Source organism: Gekko japonicus, unplaced genomic scaffold, assembly GCF_001447785.1.
Source record: "Gekko japonicus isolate JY-2015 unplaced genomic scaffold, Gekko_japonicus_V1.1 scaffold76, whole genome shotgun sequence".
Lineage (NCBI taxonomy): Eukaryota > Metazoa > Chordata > Lepidosauria > Squamata > Gekkonidae > Gekko > Gekko japonicus.
Genome location: NW_015166420.1, coordinates 723,385 through 731,449, shown reverse-complemented (window position 1 = coordinate 731,449; position 8,065 = coordinate 723,385).

The following is an 8,065-nucleotide window of genomic DNA, read 5'->3' as shown; positions in this document are numbered from 1 at the left end:
GCTCTTCGCGAGCCAAGCCGCGCTCAGCCGCCCACGCGGGGCCGGCGGGGGGTGAGTGAGTGACGCAGCCTGTTTCCCCGGCGTACTCGTCGGCCGGGTGGCCCCGCCTGGCCCCGCTGGATGGAAGGAAGGAAGGAAGGAGGTGGGTGGCCCCGACGGGACGGGACGGGACGGGGCGGGGCGGGGCGGGGCGGGTGCAGTCCACGGCAGCCGCAGCCAGGAAGGGAGCCCCAGTTGCATAGCCCTTTTCTTCGCGCCGCCAGCCCCCAAACGCCTGGGTGGGTCCCGATCTACATAGTCATGACCAATGTTCCCTCTAAGCTGTGAAGTCTTGTGAGCAAAAATTCTACTTTGCGAGCTACTGGCATTAAAGTTGTGAGCGAGCGATTTGGCTGCTGCATAAATCAGTTTGCTCTGGAGCCCTCCTTCCTGAGCTGAAACAAAAATGTGTGAGCTGGAGGCTAAAAAACTGTGAGCTAGCTCACTCTAACTCAGCTTAGAGGGAACACTGGTCATGACTGACGCTGTGACCCTGCTGCACCCTGGAGAGCAAGCCCCGTAGCACACGTAGGGGTTTACTCCCGAGAAAACACGTTTAGGATTGGGCTGGTCCACTGCAATCCGGTACTGGGGTGTGAGCTCCACTGAGTACAGTGGCTGTTAGCCCCAAGGTATAGATAGGAACTCTCGGTCTGGGGCAAGTGATGCTCTGTCTTCTTGGTGCTTGGGGGGGGGGTCAACAGTGGGGGGGCTTCTAGTGTCCTGAGGACCTCCTGATGGCACCTGGTCTTTTGGGCCACTGTGTGACAGAGTGTTCGACTGGATGGGCAATTCGCCTGGTCCAACATTGGCTTCTCTTATGTTCTTATGTATGGGGCAAGTGATGCTCTGTGTTCTTGGTGCTTGGGGGGGGCAACAGTGGGAGGTCTTCTAGTGTCCTGGCCCCACTGCTGGACCTCCTGATGGCACCTGGTATGTTTGGCCACTGTGCGACACAGAGTGTTGGACTGGATGGGCCATTGGCCTGATCTAACATTGGCTTCTCTTATGCTCTTCTGTTTTTACTACATTAGTCGCAACCAACTGTACGGGGATCAGGACCTTTGTTTGTAAGAAGTCCTACCTCCTCCTCCATAACATTGGACATTTTAAAAGCGGCTTCTCTTATGCTCTTCTGTTTTTACTACGTTAGTCGCAACCAACTGTACGGGAGCAGGACCTTTGTTTGTAAGAAGTCCTTCCTCCTCCTCCATAACATTGGAAATTTTAAAAGCATGCCATTGAGGGTGATACTTCTAGCTCAAACGTAAACTGGTATTCTGCACCAGATTTTACCTGCTCCTTTTGGACACTGGCGACCAGGGGTAAACAGGAACAAGGGCTCTGTGTCTGTAAATCTGTACGGGTGCCATTAGACTGAGCACTCCGTAGTTTACTTGCCAGTAAAAAAGCAAAAGCAATTACGGAGAGGGAAAGATTGGCCAAGATGCACCGGCTGAAATGCAATTAACCGAAAGGCATCCGAGTCCTAGCTTTCTTTGCATCTGGCGCAAGAACTGCCCTGATGGATCAGAGGAAGGGGCCCTCTTCTCCAGCATTCTGGTTCCCACAATGGCCAGCTAGATGCCTCTGGGAAGTTCCCAAGCAGGGCACAAAGACCACAGTCCTCCCCTGTTATCTGTCGCCAGCATCCAGCGAGGAAGCTCAGATCACGCTCGGTTCTTGCGGTTACTGCCTATGCACACACTATCATTGTTAATACACTCTAAGGCAGATGCAAGCATGAACAGTACTGTAGATCTGGCCAGAGAACCACCTAGTCCAGTGCTCTTGGGTAGCTAGCCAGATGTCTCTGGGAAGTAAGTAAACAGGACATGAAGTCAATAGCCTTGTTCTGTTGTGTGCGCCCTGCATCTGACACCCAGAGAGTATACTGCTCCTGAATGTGGAGGTTCCTTACAATTTCTCAGTGCATAGCTACTGATATAAGAAGACAGGAGTCACTGGAAAAGAGAATAATGCTGGGGGGAAATTGAAGACAGCAGGAAAAGAGGAAGGCCCAACTTGAGATGGATTGACTCAGTCAAGGAAGCCATGACCCACAGTTTTAACATAAGAACATAAGAGACGCCAATGTTGGATCAGGCCAAAGGCCCATCCAGTCCAACACTCTGTGTCACACAGTGGCCAGAAATACCAGGTGCCATCAGGAGGTCCAGCAGTGGGGCCAGGACATTAGAAGCCCTCCCACTGTTGACCCCCCCCCCAAGCACCAAGAAGACAGAGCATCACTTGCCCCAGAGCCCCTAGCTATACCTTGTGGCTAATAGCCACTGATGGACCTCTGCTCCATATGCTTATCTAATTCCCTTTTGAAGCCGTCCATGCTTGTAGCACCCACCACTTCCTGTGGCAGTGAATTCCAAGTGTTAATCACTCTTTGGGTGAAGAAGGACTTCCTTTTATCCGTTCTAAATCGACATCTCTGCAGTTTCATGGAGTGCCCACGAGTTCTTGTATTGTGAGAAAGGGAGAAAAGTACCTCTTTCTTTTGCAAGCAGACCCATAGCTACAGGGGCTCCACCCCCTTTCTTAAAGGCACAGCCCCACAAGAATTTCTCCTGTAAATACTTTTTTCAATAATTTTAAAACATTTAAAAAAGGCATGCGCTTCTTTAAGCAGAGTGGGGTGCTGAAGCTGACTAATTCCCACACTGAACAAGGGGGTTGGAGGAGGTGACCTCTAGGCTCCCTTTCTAATTCTGTCTCAAGAAACTGGTCTCCTTGAAGAGAGTTTTCCTGCCTGAGTGTTAGCTTTCTTGACTATAGAAGTCATCACCCCCACCTGCCGGCTTGTCATCAGAAGTGTTGCTTAGGCTGGCAGAAGAGATTAACTTGCAGCGGCTGAGAAGGTTGCAATTTAGAGATCTATCCCGGGAACAGCTTTCTATTGGCTAAATGGTTTTTCTTTCTGCACTGAGAACTTCAGCGCCCCCAGAAAAAAAAACTAATTCATAGGGTCGCCATAAATCAGAAGAGACTTGAGAGCACTTACACACAAACACAGTTAATGATAGACCTGTCTGCTGTGAATTATCTAATATTTTATAAGGACATAATAACAATACTGTCAGTTCAGACCCAGGGCTCCTTTAATCCCATATCCTATCTCCAACAGTGGCCAATCAGATGCTTCCAAAAGTTCATGAACAAGGCATGACCACAGCAGCCCTAATCCCAATTGCTGACCTCCAGCAACTGGTATTCAGAGGTATACTGCCTCTGAACATGGAGGTCCCATTTAGTGATCAGGGGTTGCGGTCACACGCGTGAGATAATGCGCGCAGGGGGGGGGAAGCGAGGCTATTTGCTCCGCAGGAATTTGCGCGATCACACGGTCCCTGGGAGCTGTCCCTGGGGCAGCCCGCCACTGCATGATCAGACGCAACCGCAGGTGAACTGGGTTTGTTGGTTTTTTGCCGTGTTTTTTTGGTGCACTTCAACGAGGGATCGATGATTCGCATCTCCACACTATTTGCGCCGCAGGAATTTGACCCAAATCGCACAGTCCCTGGGAACTGTGGGGGCGGCCTGCCTCTGTGTGATCACATGCAACTGCAGGTGAGTTGGGGTGGGGGTTTTTTGGCCGCGTATTTCCGGTGCGCTTCAACAAGGGATTGATGATTCACATCTCCGCACTGAGTGCTCCCTATGCAGTGTGAGATGATGCACATAATGAAACGGGGGGGGGGACAACAGCGTGGAGTCAGGATGGCCTGATCAGACCATCCCCGGCGCCATGGGAGCGCGCTGGAGTGATCACACAGGGGAAAGTCCATTCCTGGCCCGTAGCAACCCATTTGCTACTGGACTTTCCCTAGTGTCTTTTTACCCCGCTTCTGTGGCGGAGCCGACGGGTTGCCGACAGGTGTGGGACGCTTCTCAGATGTTTGCGTCTGATCGCACCCTTAAACTCTGCCTGGCATTCACTCCTGTGGCGTGGCTAATTCTGTGTGTAATCATGACCAGGGCTTAACAACTTTCAGTCAACCTATCCTGCGGGAATCCTTCTTGTTTCTGTAGGCAATGAACATATGGGATTCATGGCTACAAGATAACAATAATGCCATTCGTTTAAATACAGAGCATTAGACAAATTCATGGAGAGTAGAACTACTAATGGCAATTAGTCCTGATGGCTAAAAGGAGTCTCTGTGTGGTGAGGAGGCGTACCTTTGAATACCAAGTGGTGGGCAGTGTTCCCTCTAAGCTGAGTAAGTGTGAGCTAGCTCACAGTTTTTTAGTCTCCGGCTCACACATTTTTGTCTTAGCTCAGGAAGGATGGCTCCAGAGCAAACTAATTTATGCAGTGGCCAAATTGCTCGCTCACATCTTTAATGCCAGTAGCTCACAAAGTAGAATTTTTGCTCACAAGACTCCACAGCTTAGAGGGAATATTGGTGGTGGGGACAAAAACCACAGGCGCACTGTCAGTTTTCTGCACCGTTTGCATGTACCCAGAAGTAGCCTGCAGGACACTCCTAGAAACAGAATGTTGGACTCTCTGGATATTCTTATGGCCTCAGCTGGTACAGCCTGAAGCGCTAGTGGCCACTTCGGAGAAATCAGGTCACCAAAGCACAGCTGTAGATTGTGCTAGGGAAAGGCCCTGATCCAAGCCAGGTCACAGCTGACCGAGTCCTGGGCAGATTTACTCAGGCTGTTAATTTGATTAATTGAAAAGAAGTGCCTCTAGAGAAGCAGTCCTGTTCTGCGGGGTCAGAGGGGGTCACTGCACCGAAGCACTCAATCAGGGCTTTCTCTTAGGCCAAAGGGGCCTGGAATGCTGACTCTTTCAAAGCCGGGCAGATTGGCGCCAAATTTCTTCCTTTGCTCTCTGCCGCTTCAGTGGCACTCAACGGAACGCACTCACCATTACGAACAAAGGCACCAAATCCGGCTCAAGAGACTTGGCCTGTGTCTACCGCCAATCCTCATAGAACAAAAGAGGGGGAGGGGGAGGGGGAGAACAGTTCTTTCCATCTGCAACCTTCCTTTAAGGGCATTTTTGCACACAGGGCCACCTAGGGGATTAACAGGCCCCAGTGCAAACATGAGTCATCCCCCCCCCCATCTTGAAACTGGCTACTACTTGGAATCTGTACCAGGTCTCTTACCCTCCTCCCTTTCCGACCTCATTGGTGTACCACTCCCCCTTGTGGTATCCTTTGGGATCTGTTGGCTTTGCCTACCTGCATTTCCAGATTCAACACTAGGGATTTAGTTGCCCTGGCATTGAGCTGGTGGCTAGTTTTTATCCCTAAGATGCCACAAATGGTAGAGTAACCCCAAAACGACCAAAGTTAGTCATTCAGTTCCTTTTCTCCAGTGGTTTCTCAAACCAGGCCATGCAGTTGGTACTGACAGCAGAAGGTTTGCTTCCTGCAGGAATTCACACTGGAGGAGGTGCTCTTGAACATGTGAAGAGTTCCTTGCCTTCATCGTAAGCACAACCAGCTTCAGATAATAAATAAGGCGTATTCTATTTTAGAGATCATTAGGACAAGGAATAAACCCTAACACCCTCATACAAATCCATGGTACATTTGGAATACTGTGTACAGTCACGGTCACTCTATCCTAAAACAAAACAGCTGGCAAAAGTACAGAAAATAAGCTGAACAATCAAAGAGGTGGAGCACCTTCCCTACTAGGAAAGCTTAAAGACACTGGATGTTTTGAGTTTTAAAAATGACATCTAACAAGAGTTTTCTGCAATTATATATGAAGGAGAGTGGACAGAGAATTCCCCCCTCCCTTTTCCATAACACTAGAATTCAGTCACCCAATGAACTTTACATTGTGTAGATTCAGGACAGATGAAACTACGTATGTAGCTCTTCATACAATATATATTAAGTTAGATGTAATGGCCATTGGCTTAAATGGCTTTCAAAGGGAACTAGACAGCTTCATGACCAATCAGCAGCTGTAAGCCAAGAGTGTGTGTAGGATAACTGAAGGAAAACTGCATGCTCAGATGCCGGGGAAGGAAATTGTTTCCATGCCCAGTTGGTGGACTTCCTGAGGCCATGTAATTAGGCACTGCACAGAACAAGATGTTGGACTATGTGGAGTCTCTGTCTCCTTAGGGCCTGACTTTCCCGCAGCCTTAAGCATGGTGGGCTCACAATATAAGTGTACATGAGCAAGTTAGGCATACAAATTTGGCTGGGTTTTTTTTTTATTGCCAGATATGGGAGACAAGAATTGGCTCTACTTTTCATGTTGTTCACTGCCACAGACCTTCCCCGCCCCCCTTGGGCAAATATGCAAACCAGTTTTCCAAGGAAAGCTGGACTTCATAAAATACATCGACAGGATATGCATATTCTACAAATCTGAACACTGGAGTAAGCCAGTGGTTTCTTTAAATGCAAGAGTCACATTCAATGGAATTGCCTGCTGCGGAATGTCGCCACACTCAACTGACTGGGACAGGTGAAAGAATCAAGGTGCCTGGGGGGTGGGATGGGGCAAATAAGCAAGAAAGCCACCCCACTCATGAATCTAATTAGCAGCATTGAGAGGTTATATTTATCTTGGGCTCTTGCGGGAAAACACGCAGCAGCACATAGGTTTATGGTTCCAGGGAACATTAAGGCCGTTTATGTTTCTGGCTGTCTCAACCCAAGGCACAAATTTATCTGGTGGAGATAAGAGCCACTCTGTCTGAAAGCTCCTTCAACATAGGGACAAAATCTAGAAACTATGGCACAGTTCTAAGACATCCTGGCAGTACTGTTTTCCCCATATACACGGAAAGGCAAGAGCTGGGTTTGAATCTCTACTTAGTAATGGACTGAGGACCAATTCAGACGTTCATGTTCATAAGAAGCAGGGCTTGTTTTTCTATTCGCTTCTCCTATCTGAACTTCCCTGATCGTTACAACCTGCCCAGAAAGATCTGCTTAAGATTCCACAACCACAAGGATCACAGGTGCACTATGCGGGGCTTCCTTGGTGGTGGCACTGCACTTACAATTTGCTCTCTAGAGGCAGCTATCAGGAAGCTATATCATTTCATAGTTCTAGACTGGACACATAAGAAGAGTCTTACTGGATCGGTCAGTGGTCCATCTAGTCCAGCATCCTGTCTCACACAGTGGCCAACCAGTTCCTCTGAAGGGCCAGCAACAGGGCATAGAGTCTTTCATCAGAACATCAGAAGAACCCTTCTGGATCAGACCAGTGGTCCATCAAGTCTGTCTCATACACCATAGCCAACCATTCCTTTTTTAAAAAAAATTAAAATTTTATTGTATTTAAGAAAGAAGCCAAAGAGGAGATAAAAGGATAGATTTTAAAACATCAACATAACATCTTACTCATCGATTAACACAACCTCTGTGCACTGGAATTACCTCATGTAAGCTTGAGCACCTAGGATTATACTTAGCAACATGTATTAGAGCCGACCATTCCTTTGGAGGTCTAACAAAAGTGCACATCTATTTTCTCTTCATTTTCAACATTGAAAGTAGTTTAGGATGCTCTCAATATCACCCATCTATGGGCACTGCTTGGAATGCATAAACGGCAGCTAAGAAATTGTGAGCAGGGCTCATGGTGAGCTCACGATGTAAGTGTACACGTCTGACCACCACGAGACCCATGTTGCTCATCTCGAGAGCCTGCTTTCCCACAAATCTGCACGACCCATCCCCAACCCACACCACGCTCAGAAGCATGAAAATCCATTGCGACTGGACTGAAATGCAACCTTTCCGAAAGCTGCCACTTCGTTTTTAACCAGCTTTGCAGCTTGGGTTACTTTAATAACTGTTGTCAGCTGTTTTAACAGGAGGCAGCAAAAGAGGCGACTCGAATGACAAGAAAGCATCGAAGGCTGGATATTCCCTCCTCCTCTCTCGTCAGTGAACTGACCTTACGTTGCCAGCATCATACAGGCTTGCTCAAACACACATACACACATAGATAACGGGCGGGGGGGACAGATTCATTTCTTCACCATTGCCAGGGGTCAGGTTGTTTCAGGGTGTGT